Genomic DNA, 19651 nt, shown 5'->3' on the forward strand with positions numbered 1-19651 from the left:
TGACTGACCAAAAGAAGAGATGACTGATCTAATAGGAATCAGTTTGCTTAAAAATTACACGTGGAGACAAGCAGGGTTCAGGGCACTGGTCTTGTGTCACCCTGCATGCCCTTAGGGAGAAGCACTGATTCTGGAGTCTGTTAGCAGGGAGTTCAAGGCTTATTACTAACTCTTTCCAAGAGACAGGTAGGTGTTGCCGCATTGGCATGGCCAAATTTGTCCATAGGGTCACTATGCTAACATTAAGTAGGGGAAAAATCGGTCCTACAGACTTGCTTTATAAGAGTTGGATGATCCTCCGAGGTAAGGTCATGCTTGGTAGATTCATCACAGCTTGTCAGGTAGGAGAGTATCTTGCTGTCTACATCTTTTTAGTTCCCTAATAGAGCCACCAAGTTCAGGTAGGGAAGAGTAACACACTAGCTAAATCTGTGCAGTTCCTCAGTGTCACAATTAAGGAGGGCGTGTTTGGGTAAGCACATGATTTATCCAAAACCTTATCTGAATTGTTCTGGCTAAAATAAAACAGAGTTTGTAGGGATATATATAGAACTGAGTATTTGTGATGTACTGGACGTTGCCGACAGTGACTCAGAGGGAGTTTTTTCCTCCACTTAAACATGGGCTGGATGTGCATAGGGGCTGTGTTAGTCTATTGTCACATGGCAGATTTATTCCAGGTTGAAACAGAAAACAGAGGTGGCCTAGCTTCCTCGGGCTCCTTGAAACCTTTTCCAGATGAGATGAGAAGAGGACCCTTAAGTTGCTCTGGCGATAGTCCAAGTCGGCATCCTCTGCATTCCCAAGCCCCAGACAAGCCGCAGCTCTGTGGGACCCACCCACCTGCTGCGGGATGGAAGCAGAGTTGCTCAGCCTGGGTACTTTCTGAAAAGTGAGTCCCAACTGCTAGTATCCCATAGGGCCTTAGTATGTGAAAGAGGAAGTATACTCAAGGACAAAACACCTTCGGAGAAATCTCAGATTAGAACTTTCCCCGCTTGATCGTTGCTTTATGGGAAAGCAGGAATTGCTATGAAGCAAGTGAGGCCCTATGTTGCTAAATAAGAATACATTTGGCTGCAAGTATCAAAAAATGGATCCATGGTTTAAAGGAAGAATGTTTTTCTCACTTGAGAAGAGGATTCGTAGGCAGCTACCTGCTGGCCTTGGTTCTAGTTCTCAGTGATGCCATCAGGGATTTGAGTCTGTTTTACCATAACACTCTCCTTAGCATTCGGGCGTTCGTCCCCATGGTCACAGGATGTTCCAGCATTACATCTATAGTGAAGGCAAAAGCATCCTATCTTAATAGGAGACTATCAGGGACAAAGCTTTCCCAGAAAACCCCAGCAGACCTCAGCTTACATCTCCTGTGTCACATTTAGTCACATAGTGGTCCTTAACTGCAGGGGATGCTGGGAAAGAAGTGCAGTTGCTGGGATAGTCCATTAAATGCTTTCAGCCTGAGGACTATATATGATTCTGTTGTCAAATTAGCATTCCAGCAGCCCCGATTTGCTTTCTACAGCCCACCCTCTGCAGATCCCAGCACATTAAGTGTAAGCTTTTCCCCTCTGTGACTATACTGGTTGCATCAGCCAGGAAGGCTTCTTCTCACCCATTTTCTCTGCCCCCATTTGTTAACGCCACCTGCTGACTATGCTAAAAGGTTTCAGATGCCACTTCCCTGAACTTTGACCTCACTGTCCCCAATTTTTCCCCCTTTGTATCTCCTCCGATACATATCTTTTCTTCTGTGGTTGTTTTCTGTAGTTCAACAGGTGTGGGTACTGTAGGTGTCAACCTCAAAGGATGGCTGCTTCTTTGATGGCAGTGTGAATTCTCAGAAGAGCCCCATTAGCTTCTGTTAAAGCTCCACCACCCATTCAGCTGCAGCATCTGCAAAATGGCACAAACTTCATCTCGGGGATCCCTTCACAGCCCCAGTGAGACTGTGATTGCGGTCTCCAAAATTGAAAGGCATGAAGAGCTGGGGTAACCTTCCATTTTGCCCCCTGGCTCACCCTATAGCAGGGCCCCCACAGAGCTCTGCTCTAGCCACATCCTTGACTGGCATCTAGGCCCAGCAGCCTTCAGTGACCTCTCTTGGTCTCCTTCCACCTGCCTGCACATGGGCATTGCTCACCCTCTGCTACCTCTGTCATAACAGCATGCACTGACTGACATTTCCACCCCCAGACCCTTACCGGACTAGTTAGCTGGGAGCGCTGCCCCTTACTTAACCCAAGTGATTCAGCAAATGCCCTGACCACTCGAGGTTTTTTTGACCAGTTTGCAAAATGAGGGTACCTTTCCTCAGGACCCAGTACGAGGATTAAAATGAGATGTTAGGTGCAAAGTTTTCCTGGTAGACATTTACTTTAATAGAGGTGAACCCACTTGCTTTCCTGTTGCCTAAAGGACCTGCTTGGCCCAGTCACCCTCGACACTGCATTCCCTCTCTCAGTGTCTCCCATTTCCCTTCTTGGAAGCCACCTGGAAAAAAGTGATGGCGTCGTGGACCCTGGAGCCAGACTGACTGGCTTCAAAACTCCGTTCTCACACTGGGACAAGTTGTTTGATGTGAAAGAGATCGTTTTGCTTCTTTGTGCCTCAGCTTCTCCATCTGTAAAATGATACGAACAGGGTTGGAATAAGGGCCTGGTCATTGTTACTATTGCTGGATGTGCCTTGAGCTCCACATGTTCGAAGGGGAGCGCCATGAAGTTCACTGTGTAATATAAAGTGTATCAGAGACTGTTTCGCAAACCACTGACATTGTGGAGGTAGCACTGCGGGTGGGTAGCAGGGAGCAGGGGACTCCTCGAGGTAAGTATGTCCAGTATCTGGTGCATAGTAGTTGTTCAATAAATACTGGCATCTTAGGTTCTCGTCTCATTATTACCTACCTTGCACAGTAGGCCGTTATCCCATGATGACAAGAGGTCCCGCGTCTCTCTGGCTCAGGTCCCTTCTCCCACCCCTTTATCCTCCCCATGCCTGTGACAGCCTGCAGCGCAGCTGACTCCTGCCCAGGGGATCCTCAGGAACATCGAGGTTTCTTCATGGTAACTGCTTCACTCCCCCTACTCGGCTTCTATTGCTCCCCCGCTTACACCCCATGTGTTGCCCACACTGGATTCTCAGCCATCTCCCAAAAAGAGTCACCATTTCCCACCCCCAGGGCTTTGCTTGTCTCTTCCACTCCCTAGAACTTTCCAGTTTCAGTGTGTCCACATCCCGGCCATCTCACACTACTCCTCTGTGCCCCTAATCTGCAAGGAGATTCCTCTTATGCCTTAAGTCTTCCTTCATTCCATGCATGCTTACAGAAGGCAGTTCTGGGCTGGTGAGCTTTTTTGTTGAGCCCTATGATAACTTGGCCAATTTGCAGGCAAAGTCTATGTTCTGTTCTTTGTCGGCTGTTTTTCTTCCCCTCCTTGGATTGCATTATGAAGACAAGCGGTGTATTATACAGTGTGGATTGTTCTATGTGAACAATAAAATCTTCTGAACAGAATTTTTGATGATGTTCTTTCTAGGCCTGACAATACCACAGGAACTACTTCTTTCAAGGTGGGGATGGCCTATTAACATAATCCCAAGATTCTCAAGGACTCAGCATCCTTGACCCTGGAGCCTTATCAAGTAAGAGTTAAATAGTGGTCCAACACGGTTGGGTTACTGGTGATACTCAGCTGGTAACCAGACCCATATGTACACAAAGCAAGCCATTTACACATTTAGCTTCCTTTTCTCCCTGGCGCTGGGGTAGGAGTGGGGGTGCCGCGGGAGGAGGCAGGGAAGTTCATTAGCCCCCTCATTTGGGGCAAAGGAGATCCGTGTGGTGACAAACAATTGTCCTAGAGGATTTAGGAGGATTTGGCCAAGTGTCCCTGTGGGCCCCAAGCCTCCTCCTAATCCGGTCCACATTTCAGACTACTTAGGATCGCATTAAATGTCAAAGCCAGCGTTTAGGGAAATATCTACATTTCGTATGCATCGCCCAGGTCAAAAGAAAAGCTGAAATGAACCTTCCCTTCGAGTATTTGGTGCTAGAAGCGCTCTGTGTGGTCCGGAGTGTGAATGGGGAGAGGGGGGCGGTGCCCTTGCGGCCTCCAGGCCCAGGAATGCGAGCTTTTCACATGTAGAAAATGCTAATGCTTTGTTCCAGCCTCTGCCTCCCTGAGGCTTGGAGGCGCCCAGCCGGATTGTCACAGCTGCATTTGCATGTGAGCGGCCCCTTGTCCCCTTCCCCACCCCCATCTCTCCCCTCCCCCCAGCACAGCTTTACTGGGGACTTGTGGGACTGGTGGAAAGACCGCCTGCAAATGTCCTCTGCCATCATTTATTTTAATCCCCACTAAGGCTACAGGTAGCCTATTCGGAAATTTTCTGAATATCTTTCCCCTGAGACACCAGGCAGGTGAATTTTTACTCCAATTTCGTGATATTATTTAACACTTTCAATTATTTTATGTGAAACAATTTATTCCATCAAGGAAGATCAAGGTGTTGGATGTCAGGTTTCACATTGATGTGGCAAGAACCCTGCGTTCGATGTGCCACTTTGCAAGGGCTCCAAACTAACCATTACGTGATTTATCATCTGAGTGAGCAGCCGAGATACCGCAGGTGGAGGGAGTGAAGGGGAGACACTCAGACCAAGCTCAAAGGGTCATGAAGCAACCCAAGCGCAGATGCGCGGTTTTAAAGCGGCTGTCTTGGCGGCCGGGGCCGCGCCAGGCGGACTCTATCCGCGGTCGCCGGTCATGGGCCTCGGGACCCAGAGCGCCACCTGCTGGCGGCACGGTCGTCTGGCTCGGTGAACGAGCCCCGGAAGAGCAGGGATACTGTCAAGTCTGGAGCGCCCCTTCTCCCCAGCGAGGCTCCACATTTACCGGCTTGGAAACCCACCCCCATCCGAGGCGTGCAGCGCCTTGCGGACTCAGCATTTCCAAGAGTTGAGCTTTAGCTCTGGCTGACCAACCCAGGGCCCAAAGATGCAAACGGAAAACCGCATCCTGCCCCCCAAATATACTGTTTCCTATAGTGGTTATGGTGTTTATTTGATTCATTTCATTTCTTTTCGTTTTACTTATTTTCTTATATTTATTTAGTTAGTCTTATTTATTTTACTTTATTTTAGTTCTTTCCTTTTATTTAGTTTTTATTTCGTATTCCACTTTATTTGGTTTATTATTTCATTTCATAATCATTTCATTTTACTGATTTAATTTTTTCATTGTGTTTTTTCTCTATTACATTTTTAATTTAATTTTACTTTCGTTTATTCATTTTGTATTTCACTTGTTTAATATTCTTTATTTTATTTTATTTTATTTTATTTGTGGCTTTTGTATTTTCCTGCCTCTGAATTTTGAGAAATAGTGAAAACAAATTCTATCTCAGCTAATTATTTAAGGGTGTTTGTCTCATTTCCACAACTAAACTGGAAGCGCCTAAAAGTCAGGGACAAGGTCATTATTGGGCCATGGAAATGTGTTAGTTGACTGAAAGTCATTAATAAATATTTCTTCAGTTGACACAGTGTAAAACACTCATAGCCTGTCCCATCAATCCAATTTCTAAACTCCATTAAGGTACATGCACATTGCAAGGCACATTGCCACATATACAAGGCAGAAGTCAAGATGAGAGCACAGAGACCAACCTAAAGAGATCTGAACCAAACAGGACAGAGACAAGGACCCAAGAATTCGAACAACTCTTCATTGAGGAAGTGTCATTTCAGGTGGACAGATGAAGAAGAGCAAGATGCCGCTGCAGGTGATTGGATGACCAGGGACATGTTCTAGATCAATAAAACACACTGCAGAGAATCTCAGCCACCAAGGGAGAGTTGTCTGTAATTTGGTAAGCAAGGTGTTATTTATGAGGGAAGTCTCGGTCTTCAGACTCTGTGGTTCTGTGGGTTCCCCAGAGGGCCTTAGTGCTTGTGACTCCCCTGAGAGATCACGTGCATTATGGTGTGTGTTCTGGGTTATTTTGGAGAAGGGGAAAATGAGTCACTATTTGCTATTGATTCTCTAGAAAGTACTATAAATTACATTTCTGAATTTTCACCTCTAAACTTTTATTTTGAAAAATATTAAACCATATATATATTTTTTTTTTTTAATGAACTTTAAGAGTAAGATGTGGACATGATTCTTTACCAAGAAATGTTAACACTGATACAACAATTTTATTTAATAATATACAATCTAAAATGCCCTTTATTGCTGTTTTCCTCTTGGTCCAGCATCTACCTCAGGATCCTGTATTGTATGCGTTTGTCACAAGTCTTCTTTAATTCAGAACATTCCCCTAACCATTTTGGTCACTCCTGACTTTGATAGTTTTGAGGGCTCCAGGCCAGTGGTCCTGGAGAAGTTTCCTCCACCCAGATTTTTCTGATTATTTCTCGATACTGTACATGCATTTTTATGGGGAGATGGCCCATTATTTTCATTCATGGCATCTCTCCCAAGCTGAAGGACCTCTCCTCAGAAGCCAGGACTGTGGTTTCTTAAAAAGTTTTCTGTTCTTGCTTTCCTGTCTGTTTAGATTCCAGCACCGCTATCCTTATACCACTCCCCGACCCCCCCAAAAAAACAATAAAGCACCAAGACATTGAAATTTGCCTTTCTAAAAACAGCACATTTTCCAAGTTAAGAAACTCAGCTTTCTATTCCCATTTAATTATTATGGCTTTCATTAGCACTGATCACCGGAAAGGGAGGGAGGAATCTGGGAGCTAGGGAAAGTGGTTGCAGACCCATGCAACGGTTAAAAAACATTGGCTGTAGGGAACCGGAATCAGGAGATGAACCAGTGGTGAGAAGCTGTTAGCCACCTCTATCTCTGCTTGAGCCACATCTGGTGAAAAGTGGGTGGACCGCAGTCCCGAGTTGGGGATTAACCCATCTGCATGTGGGGGCAGATCTTTGGGGACCTCTAGCTAAGGTAGAGCTTTATGGGATTGGAGATGGGCAGGAATGGGAGGGAGTATAAAGATGGAGCCGGAGAAATCTACAGTGGTTCGTTTGCTTTCGTGGGCCATCTGGGTTTTCCTTTCCTGAGAAGGAAAAAGGAACTTTTTCATTATGATCCAAAATAGAGGTAAGTTTAGGGTGCTGCACGGCTGGATTTCCACCTTTCAAAATCTCACTCTGCTTGAAAAAGATCTTAATTAGGTCTAGTGGCCCTAACTCGACCTGCAAGGCCAGTATTCCTTTTTTAGAGGGTGATCCCACTGAATTAAAATTCAATTAATCCGACTTTAAGGGCCAGAAAAACTATTTGTGAAAAATCATTAAACAGCACGTAAAACCCTTTGAGGAATGGTGAATACTAGGAGAGGTACAGCTCAGCTTTTGTTAAGGTACTTTGAGCCCAACGAGTTAACTTTTTTAAGGAATTTTAACAAGATAGTGGTCAAAGTGGAATTTGTTCACGTAGTTTATTTAAGGTTTTACAAGGCCCTGCAAAGAGTCCCTCCCCTGAGTCTGGACAAGAAGAGAGTTTGGTAACAACGTGGTGAGAGGTGCAACCTCAGGGGCATTTTGAAATCTGTGAGGAAACAAAACAACTGGCCCGAACACTTCAGAAATGTCAGGGTCCTGAAAGACAAAGCAGGGCTGGGGAAGTGTCCTGGATTCAAGGGGACGACAGAGACATGACCCCTGCAGGCAGCATGTCACCCTGAGCTGGGTCCTGGGAAGGGGCAAACAAATGTGCCCAGAAAGGACGTTATTGGGACAACTGGTGAAATGTGAATAGGGTCTGGGGATTAGATAATAGTATTGTATCAATGCTAAACTTCCTGATTGAGATAACTGTGCTCTGGTTATGTAAGATAGTGTTTGTGTTCTTAGGAAATGCACGAAGAAGTGATTAGGAATAGGGGGGCATCATATCCCCACCCAAACAGTTGAGAAAAACAATTTTATGTATATAACGTATATACCTAACACATATGCACATATATAATAGTATGTATATACATGTAATATATACGTATATGCAGAGGGAGAGAGGGAGTGTAATGCAAATGGGGAAATGTTAACATTTAGGGACTCTGGGCGAAGGAAATTTGGGAGTTCTTTGTATTATTATTGTAATTTTTCTACATTTAAATTATTTCAAAATACAAAGTAAACAAAAATAAAAATAAGTAAAACTAAATGAGAACTAAAAACTTAAGAAGAGCTAAAAGCTAAAATGAAAGAAAGGGGTGGGATATAGGGAAATAAAATGTTCTCATCTGAGGACATTTGTTGGTTTCCTCCTGCTAGATAATACCTGCAGGCACCCACCTAAGATGGGTGCCAGCGGGCTGCACAAAAATTAAGAATCCCTCTAAGAGGTTTAGAACCTGACTGAGTACCTAAGGCACTTGCTTGCAACTATTGAAAACCCACGGTCATCTATGCATCCAGCAGCCAGCATTAAAGAACTACCGAGGGCTATTGGTACCCAGACCAGAGTTTGTGACTTAGCCTCTGCCTCCAAGGAGCTGGCAGTTTTATAAGGGAGACAAACGTGTAAAATTCTGTAGTGTCTTGACAGGACCTGTGCTAGCAGCATGAATGTGAGAGTGTGTGTCTCAGTCAGGGGAAGGAACGTACCAGAAATGAGTAACTTCCCAGATGGATCGCTTGAAGTAGGTTTTGAAGGCTGAGTAGAAGTTTTCCAGTAAAAGGGAGTTGTGAGCCATGATAGAGGGACAGTCTGCCAAAGCACAGAGGTAGGAGACAGTATGCAACTGCTGGGCAATATTTCGGCAAGTTCACACTGAGCAAAGGCAACAGGCTAGAGGCTGGACAGATGAGTCATTGCTGGAGGGCTTAGAGAAGGCCAGGGTCTCTGAGCTGAGATTTGAAAAGGGAGATTGCCATGGATGCATGAAAGCTATGTATTGCACACAGATGGAGGGAATGTCTGGTACAAAAGCACAGAGGTCAGGAATGAGCAAATCCCACGGTGAGGGCTGGTAAATACCCTGGAGTCCAGGAGTCTGCACAAGGTAGGGTTGTGCAAGGTGTTTGCTTCTCACCTGAGCCTGCATGTTTTCATGTAAGTCCTCAGCCTATAGTCCCATGGTCAGGGTCAACTCAGAAAAACAGAAATGACTTTACATATTTATACAGAGAGAATTTAACAGAGATTTAATTGGACAGGTGATAGAACCCAGAGGTCAGCTAGAGCAGGAAACTGCTGATACTCCTTGGCTGGAGGGTCAAAGAAAGAGATAATGTTCCCAGAACCCAGGGGCTGAGGTCACCTGCTGCAAGCTGAAATGACAACAGACATGGAGCTCGAGCCATGGAAGAGATGCATCCATGACTGAAGACTGAAGTTGCTACTCAAGCCAGAGAAAGATGGGAAGGAATATCATGGCTTTTCCTTTCTCACTCTTCAATCAACTGCTAGCTTCCTATTGGCCAAACCCAGCCAGAAGCCAACTGACCCAGGAACTTGAGGATACAGCACTGCAAGGAATAGCCTCTCTGTGATACAGAACAGAGCAGGGGAGAGCAAGGAACAATGTGAGGGCACATAGACCCAGAAACAAGACTTGTCCAGGAATTCTTTTCTGTCCTATATGGAAATTGCAGTCCTTTTGGTACCAGTATCAGCATAAACTCATTCAATACCCCAGCATTCTGCAGCCTAGGAAATGATACCACCACTTTTCCAACTTCTCAGGCCAAAACTGCACCTCCACTCCCACCTCTTGAGTTTTACCTTTCTCTCATCCAATACATCAGCAAATCTTTTGGCTCTTCTTTCCTTCCTTCCTTCCTTCCTTCCTTCCAACTCATTCAATACCCCAGCATTCTGCAGCCTAGGAAATGATCCCACCACTTTTCCAACTTCTCAGGCCAAAACTGCACCTCCACTCCCACCTCTTGAGTTTTACCTTTCTCTCATCCAATACATCAGCAAATCCTTCCTTCCTTCCTTCCTTCCTTCCTTCCTTCCTTCCTTCTCCCCCTCTTTCTCTCTCCCTTTTCTTTTTTTCTTCTTTCAAAATATACTATAGCCAAAGCAATCCTGAGAAACAACAAAGCTAAAGGTATCATGCTCCCTGAGTACACAAACTCTATTACAGAGCTATAGTAAACAGAATGGTTATTGGCATAAAAACAGACACATAGATCAGTGAAACAGAAGAGAGAACCTAGAAATAAACCCACATCTATATGCTCAGTAAATTTATGACAAAGGAGCCAAGAATATACAATGGGGTAAAGGATAGTCTCTTGAATAAATGGTGCTGGGAAAATTGGACAGCTGCATGCAAAAGAATAAAACTGATCACTAACTTACACCATAAACAAAACTTAAGTCAAAATGAATTAGACTTAAACATAAGACTTGAAACCATAAAACCCCTAGAAGAAAACATAGGCAGTAAGCTCCTTGACATAGGTCTTAGAGATGATTTTTTGATCCGACACCAAATCGAGGGTAACAAAAGCAAAAATAAATAAACAAGTGAGACTACGTTAAATTAAAAAGCTGACGCACAGCAAAGGAAACCATCAACAAAATGAAAGCGCAATGCATTGAATGGGAGAAAATATTTACAAATCATGTATCTGATAAGGGATTAATATCCAAAATGTATAAAGAACTCATATAACTCAATAGCAAAAAATAAAAATATTAATAACAATAATAATTTGATTAAAAATGGGCAGGAGATCTGAATAGTCATTTTTCCAAAGAAAACAAACAGATGGCCAACAGATACAGGACAATCCAAATCAAAACCACAATGAGATAGCACCTCCCACCTGTTAGAACGGCTATTTTCAAAAAGACAAGAAATAACAATGTTGGAAATGTTGTCGAGAAAAGGGAAGCCTTGTGCTCTGTTGGTGGGAAATAAATTGGTATAACAACTACAGAAAACAGTATGAAGGTACCTCAAAAAGTTAAAAATAGAACTACCATATGATCCAGCAAAACCACTCCTGGATATTTATCTGAAGAAAACAAAAACACTTAATCAAAAAGATATATGCACCCACCATATTCATTGCAGCATTATTTATAATAATCAAGATATGGAAACAATGTGTCCACTGCTGGATGCAAGGAGATATATATATATCTATATATCTATCTATATATCTATCTATATATATATATATATAGATATATATATAGATATATATATATATATCACACACACACACACACACACACACACACACACTCAATGGAATACTATTAAGCCATAAAAAAGAATGTACTCTTGCCATTTGCGACAGGGATAGACCTTGAGGGTTTTATGCTAAGTGAAATAAATCAAACGGAGAAAGACAAATACTGTATGATCTCTCTTATATATGAAATCTAAAAAAATAAATAAATAAACCTAAGTTCATAGATACAGAGAACAGATTGGTAGTTGGAAGAGGCAAGCGGGGGAAGAGAAATAGGTGAACTGGTTTTGTTTGTTTGTTTGAATAAATTGAATTAATAATCTTGAAGAAACAAAAATACAGTGTGTTTTATCAATTTGAAGAGGCACATTTCCCCCCATATGTTAGTGTTTCTGAAATTGGGATTGACGGTACAGAATATTAAACTGGTAGCAAAATTTTTCAGTGGTGGGTAATAATGGCCTATGCTGCAGTTATCCTTGAGGCTTCACAAAGCACTCCTAAACTTAGTTGCATGAAACCACCCCCATTTTACTATCCTCACAACTTATATGAGTCTGGAATTCAGAGGAGATACCATGGCTATCACACAGTGGCCAAAGCGTTCCGTCTAAATCATAAATCAGATCATGTGACTCCCTTGATCTTCACCCTGTACTGGATTCTCAACGCCCGGAATAAAATTCAAAGTCCTAACTTTGATTATGAGGCCCTACATAACCAGGCCTCTGACTTCACTTCTGACCTGATTTTCTGCCTGTGCAGACAACACTGCTGTTTCTCACTGCCGTTACTCTTTTCTCATTCTTGCCTTTGCCCGATGTTACCTCCTCAGAGAGGCCTTCTTTGACTTCTCCATTTAAAATAGCACTCCACCCCCATTACTCTTGGTCCCCTAACCCTGCTTTGCTTTATAGCACTGATCATGAGAAGCCAATACACTTCACGTTCATTTATGTGTATGTATCCCTCTTCAAGGGAGGGACTATTTTGTTCACTGCCACCTTCCCAAAGCCTGGCACATAGTAAGTGTAGGTGCTCAACAAATATGCAATGGGTGAATTCACCTATTGCCTCATTCCCTCACTGTATTACCTGGGGTAAGTCATTCATCCGGTCAATTGGCAGGCAAGCCAGAGGCTGGCTGTTCCTGCGTGGCCTCACCCACATACTCATTAATTGGCCATTGGCTGTGGGGTGAAGGGGTTAACTGGGTCACGGGTCTCTCATCCTCCAGCAAGTCAGCCCAGGTGATCACAGAGGTTCAAGTGCAGTAAGAGGGCAAGCTTCAAATACTTTCAGGTTCCTGCTTATGTCACATTTGCTACTGTCCCATGAGCAAAAGCAGATCACATGGTCATCCCAGAGTCATTGTGAGAGAGTACCACCAAAAGACAGCGATTCAGGGAAACATGAACAGCTTGGGGACCACGACTACTACAATCTATCTCAACAGGTGAAAATATTAAATTTCGGGACAGAATTAACAGCTAAAGTGCAATGGGATTGGGGCATGAAAGGAGGCGAAGTGACTTCTGACCCCAGGTGATGGAAAATCGCTGGCCTTCGAGTCAGCCTTAAAGGACAAGTGGATTTAGATGGATGGAGATAGAGGCTAAGGACATTTCAGATGACATAGGATCAAAGTGTTTAGAGGTAAAAATATTGTTAGTAATAATAAGTATAACAACAACATAGATCATGATCATTTCCTGAGCTTTACATGCACCAGACTCTGAGTTAAGTGCTTTAAATGCATTATCTCATTTACTCCTAAAAATCGTCTAGAAAGCTAGGATCTATTTTTATACCAATTTTATAGTAAAGAAGAACAAGGCCCAGTGAAAGGTTTTTATAGATACACCAAAAACACAATCTATAAAAGAATAAATTGATAAACTGATTTTCATCAAAATTTAAAATTCATGCAGAGGAAAGAGAATGAAAATACAAGCAACAGACTGGGAGAAAATTCTTTGCAAAGCATGTACCTGATAAAGGATTTATATCCAAAAAATATAAAAAAACTCTCAAATAATAAGAAAAATCCTCAACAAAAGAAAACAAAAACAAAAACAGAACCCTACACAAAAAAAGGCAAAAGCTTTGAATAAACCCTTCACCAAAGAAGACCTATGATTTGCAAATAAGCACATGAAAAGACACTCAACATCATTAGACATTAGAGACATGAAAATTAAAATCACAATGAAATATTACCATATACCTATTAAAATGGCTAAAATAAAAAAACAAGATAGATCTTAAAACTTTTGATGAGGATGTGGACAAAACTGAACTCTCTCATACACTGCTGGTAGAAATATAAAATAGTGCAACCACTATTTAAAATCATTTTGTAGTTTCTTACAAATGTAACATATGATCCAGCCATTCTACTCACAGGTATTTTTTCCAAGAGAAAAGATATATTTGTCCATACAAAGGCTTGTATATGATTGTTCATAGTACCCTTATTTGAAAAAGCCAAAACTCGAAAACTATTCAAATGACCACCAACAGGTGAATGAACAAATTGTAGTGCATCTACACAATAGAACACTGCTCAGCGATAAAAAGAAATGAATCACCGATGCTTATGACCTGGATCATCTCACAGCACTTACACTGAATGAAAGAAGCCAGATCTCTCCCTCTCAAAAAAGGTACAAATTGTACAAAAGAATACATATTATATAATTCCATTTATAGAAAATACAAACTGATTTATAGTGATAGAAAGCAGATCAGTGGTTTCCTGGGGTGGGGTTGAATGGAGGAATTATCAAGGGACCCAAGAAAACTTTTAGGGGTGATGGATGCATTCATTCTCTTGGTGGTGGTCATGGTTTTATGGGGAGTATCAATATTACAAAATTCACCAAATCGAATACTTCAAATGTATGTAGCTTACTTACTGGGTGTCAATTATACTTCAATAAAGCTACTTCAAAATAAAGAAAGAATAACATTGGGGACATTAATCTGGCAGAGAATATAGGGTAGGCTGGAGTGGGAGTGTCCCAATTATTTATTGCCATGTAACAAAGACCCCAAAATGTAGTGGCTTAACACAACCACCATTTTATTATTTGTCACAATTTTGTGGCTCAGGAATTCATCCTGGCTCAGCTGAGTGATGCTCATGGCACCAACCTGGTGGTATTCAGGCTGGGTTGCTCTGCATTTTCCAAGGTGGTTTCACTCACATTTCTGGCATCTTAGTGGTAATGGCTTGGAGGCTGGGCTCCAATGTTCCCCTTCCCTCTCCGTATGGACTCAGGACTCTCCGTGTGATCTTTCCAGAAGGGATATCAGACTTCTTGCACAGTGATTCAATCTATAAAAGACCAAGTTGGAAGCTGCTAATTTTCTTAAAAGGCTAAGCCTAGAAATGGCATAGCATCACTTCCGCCATACTTTATTGGTCAAATTAGCCACCTGCCAGCTCAAACTCTAGGGTGGGGGTCAATAGACCCCACCTCTCAGTGAAAGGCCTGAGAGTAGGGGAGAGACTGAGTGTGAACAGCCGGGGCTAGGCAGAAAACATAATGGGTCCTAAGCAATTGCATTTGTGAATATATGGGTGATGGGCAGGGCTGTGTGGAAGAGTAAAGGCAAGGGAGATTTGAGACAGAGCAGAGAGGTCCTTGGCCATCAGGTTAAGCAGTCTGAGTTAATTTTTTCAGGTAAGAGGGAGCCCTTGAAGTCTGGAGCAGGTGGAATGATGAGGTTCAGGGTCAGGCTGAAACAGGGATAAATTAAATGGCACAGAGTCTTTCAGCTATAAAATCAGAGGGCATTTGGAATAAGAAGCTTAACTATATATATATATATATATAATCTATCTTTGGTTTTCTGCTATTTTTAAGAAAAACTTTTAGTAGTTTTTTGTCTCTTTATTATGAAAGACACGTTTTATTTTAGAAAATCTAGGCAGAGAGCTTGGCTAAAATATGGTGGGCCATAGGCAGTCGCTTTGGGGTCTTGAGCTGAAAGAGAGAGGGGAGACTGCAACTGTCTATGATGGTGGGAAGGAAGATATAAATGACTGTGCGACATGCCAAGGTCCAGTGAAGGGTAATGATCAGGCAATGACGAACTTAAGTGGATGGGCAGGCAGTTTGCAAACTAGTCTGCTGAATAAGGATAGTAAAAACAAAAAGTTAACATTTAAATGTGTGCTTGAGCACTTACATGTGATTGATACTACACTAAGCACTGTACATTTAGTAGCTCATTTAATTCTAATGGGCTAGGTACTTGTACCAGTCCAAGTTATATGCATGAGAAATCTGAGGCACAGAAAAGTAACATGCCGGAGATCATATAGCTAAGAGTGATGGAGTTGGGTTGTAAGCCTAGCCCAGCTCTGAACTATTTTTAACTACCAAAGCTGCATATTGACTTTTACCTTTCATATGTTCAAGTTTCCTTACTGTCCTCTATAAAGATCTAGGTGACTAGAGCTTACACTGTATCATCTGACTTGTTGCTATTCTGAACTCAGGGATGAGGAAAGCATCCGACACACTTGTTAACGATTCCAAGGCCAGAGTAAGGGTAGAGTCAAGAGTTTGCCCACAGTGTGGAACTCCATCCCCCCTCAACTGGCAGGATGCAAGAAATAATGAATGATTCAGTGGCCGTCTGTTAGGTGGGTACCCACCCATTCCCATGGTTCAGAATAGTAATTGTGATGTAATATTTGTTTAATGTTTTTTAAAAAATACTCTGGTGTTATATTTTATATTTTTTAAAAATTATTTTTATTAAATTTATTGGGGTGACATTGGTTAATAAAGCTATATAGGTTTCAAATGTACAATTCAATCATACAACATCTGTATATAACGTTGTGTTTAGCACCCAAAGTCAAACCTTTCGTCACCATACATTCGACCCCATTTACCCTTATCTACCTCCCCCAGATTTTAAAAGATTATGAGTACATCCTGCGGATGATGGTGAAAAATGCAATTTTGACATCAAAACATGCAAGCGCATCAAATATTTCATTAAAACATCAGATGAGAAAAGCAGATGCAAAGTTTCTCTGATGAAAATGTGGTCTAAGCCCCAACCCCAGATCTAAGAGAGCAGCAGGGCCGTATTTGAAAACAAAATATGGTTACAGATGAATTCAAGAAAGAATGCAAATATACTGCGTACTCGTAATTTCAGGGCTGGTTTCTTTTTAAAAGTGGTTATTATTAAAATACAAAGTGATTTATCTTTAGAACTTGGGGAGGTATAAGTACTCTTTCTAATGTTAACTTGCACGGGGAAAACTGGAAGCCTGCGTGCTCCTCCCTTGCTAAGGAAGGGTGTTTATTAGCTAGGATGGCAATGAAAATTTTAATACTGGTTTATAGCAGGGGACTGTCTTTGGCCTTTCATCTGGATATGTGGTTCTTGTTCCTCTTATGGATAAGCCTTATTAGAGTCTAATTTTAATTTGTTCTTTATCACTACATTTAAAAAAATCATAACCGTATTTCAATTTGGGTTGTTAGTTGCTTTAAAGATTTCCCTTTCCTACCTATAGTAAATTAAGTCAATGGAAACTAGGAATGTGCTAATTGAACAATTTACACTGCAGCCCTGTTTCCTGGCAATGTTTTATCAATTCAAAAAAGGAAAGAAAGGGAAGCTATTTCATGAAATCAGAACTTTCTCCACCTCCCTTTCCCTTTTTTTCTTTTCTTTTTGGCTTATTCTGAGCAATTGTCCCCAGGAAGCTAACTCACACACTACTGTCAAGTTTGATTCCTCTTTCTGGAGTTACAGCCTTCCTGCTCGACCATGATGTCTCAGCTGGCATCTCATCTCCGCTATCCACTTGCAAGATATTTTAGAGTCATAGGATCAGGACTGTTGAATTTTTCACCCCGCCTTGTCACTTTTTCTTTTTCTTTTTTTTTAAATAAATCTTTTTTAGATGCCAGTGGGTGGGGCCAACTGAGAGGGAGACAGCAGGTCTGGCCCATCCTTTTTCTGACCCTCCGGGGCCATCTTCCTTCTGGCAATTCTCTTCCCCCATCTGTTTTCCTCTTGTTTTTGTTTAAAAAAGGGGAGGTGGGGGAGGGATTAAAAAACAATCAAAGAAAGGAAAAGAAACAAACCCCCCAAATACATACAACATCTCTGAGGAAGACCAGTAATGTAGAAAATTCTATAGGAGTGTGTAGAGTCACGTGTGAGTGTGTTTATGTTTAGATGCAGGTCTAGGACTATGGAAGAAACTAAGTAACTTGTACTGGCAATAGATGGTAGTAGCAGAAGTCCTCCCTCTCTAAAGTACAGAATGTTTACTTTTTCATTGGCAAAGAAGGAGCTCTGTTTTGTTTTTCCAGTTTTATTGAGATATAACTGACATATGTTTTGGTTTTATTTGATAATAATTTTGCACTCCTGACATGGTTCAGTCAATGTTCACTGAGCTTGGATTGACTCCAGGTGTTGAGGAGAGGGCTCCTGAGGTCAGCTGAAGACTTGGGCCTTCCTAGTGGGGCTGCCAGGTTCTTCCTCCACCTGGAAGCTCTTGGCATCTCAGGACAGCACTTGGGCCCTACAATAGCTTTATCCCTTTAGGGAGGTGTTTCTGCAGCCTGGAACTTTCAGCACATTTGTCTAGCTGAGTTGATTTAAGGCCTCCTTCCAGGTTGATCTTTCCTGAAAAACTCCCTGAATTCTGATGAGCAAATTCAGAGAAGCTGAGGGTGTCTATACTTTTTTTTTTTTTTTAATCTTTATAAGCCAGGTATGGTTATTCAGATTAGATACCAAGTTATTTTTTCTTTTTATTGACATATAATTTACAGTGAAATTCTGCACAGATCTTAAATGTCAGATTTACAAGTTTTGACAAATGTACAATACACACCAAAATGTTTCTACATTGGTACCTCCGAAAGTCTCATCTCCTCTCCCAGTCAATACATCCTCACCCCCAAGAGTAATTCTCCTATCCCCACTTAGTTTTGCCTGTTCTAGAATTTCCTGTAAATGGAATCACATAGTATGGACTCTTGAGTTTGGTTTCTTTTTCTCAACGTGTTTTTGAGATTCATCCAGTTGGTTGTTCCCTGTACAAATAGGACCCAAGACGTCACTAACAGCATGATACTGTTAAGGCGGGGGCAAATGTTTCCCCCGTTGGCCTCCAGACCAGATACCCTCTAAATCCTGGGGGCCCCCTTTGCTCTTCCAGGTAAGTCTCTTTCCAGCGCCAGGCCAGTTCCTCTCCTCCCAGAACCGCCTAGGCGGCCTAGGGCACCACCCAGATGGCTGCGGGGCCGTCACCAGGGTAGCCTCCCCTGAACAGCTGCCCTCTGCCCCCCACCCCTCATTAAAACTCAAAAGGAAACCGGCCCCTCCGGAGATCAGAATTCAGATGCGTTTAATTCCACGCATCCAACTGCACACAACCGCGTGATGTTTTGGTGTTGATCAGACATAGTCCTTAAGAAAACGTAACAAGAAAAAAAAAAAAAAGGTGGGGGGTAAAACCCAGATCTCACGGGCAGTGGATACCAGCCTCTGTTGAACCAGGATTCAGAATGAAATCTTTTATTTTTTTCTTTTTTAAATAAACGGAAGAGTCGCTCTCCGCTCCCAGCTCGGAAGGTTTCAAAGGTCGTCACACTGAAGCTGGGGGGCGTTCATCTCCCCAGCGGCCTGGAGAAGGGAGGAGGTTAGAGGGAGGAGGGAGGGAGCACACAAAAGCAAGCCTTGCCGAGAGGGCTAATGTTTCCTGTTTGCCTGGAACCCCCTCCCCTGTGTCCCCTCCCCCAGCCCCCTCCCAGCACTCGGCGGAAGTGAGTTTGCTCCTTTGGAGATTAAAAGGATTCCGAATTCCGATCAGTCCCAATAACCAGCGTACTGAGAGGAGGAGGAGGAGGAGGAGGAGGAGGAAGAGGCGCTCAAGCAGAGAAAGAGGGGGCTCGCGCGCGCGCGTGCACGCACGCAGCCCGAATTGGGGGAGTTGTGCAAAGCCCCAGGAGGCCAGGGCGCACGGCGCGAGCTAAGCCCGGTAGGCGCAGCGCGGTTGGGGCCACCCTAGTCTTGCACGGCGACTCGTTTCAGAAAGATGACGCGGGCGCGGGCCGGCGGCGTTGGCCACGCGGCTCCGGAGCTCACCACGCTGGGCCGTTGCGGGTTCCACTGATTCCAGCGCGCCCGGGAGGAGGCTCCGTCCCCGCGGCTCGAGATCGGAGGGGGGACCAAGGCGAGGGCGAAATGGCCCGATGACAAAGGAAATGTGATCCCCCTTCGCTGCCAAGGTTTCAGAGAGGACGGACGTGAGGAGGAGGAGGGGCGCGGGGCGCGCGCGGAGCTCGGATAGCATTGCACGACGGCTCGCGCGGAGCGGGCAGCGGGTACATCTAATATCTTCCTACGGATGAATAATTCAGGACGGCCCGCGGGGACCTGCGGCCCCGCGCTGCAGCGCCGCTAAACCGGAG

Source organism: Pteropus alecto, unplaced genomic scaffold (assembly GCF_000325575.1).
Source record: "Pteropus alecto unplaced genomic scaffold, ASM32557v1 scaffold10, whole genome shotgun sequence".
Classification (NCBI taxonomy): domain Eukaryota; kingdom Metazoa; phylum Chordata; class Mammalia; order Chiroptera; family Pteropodidae; genus Pteropus; species Pteropus alecto.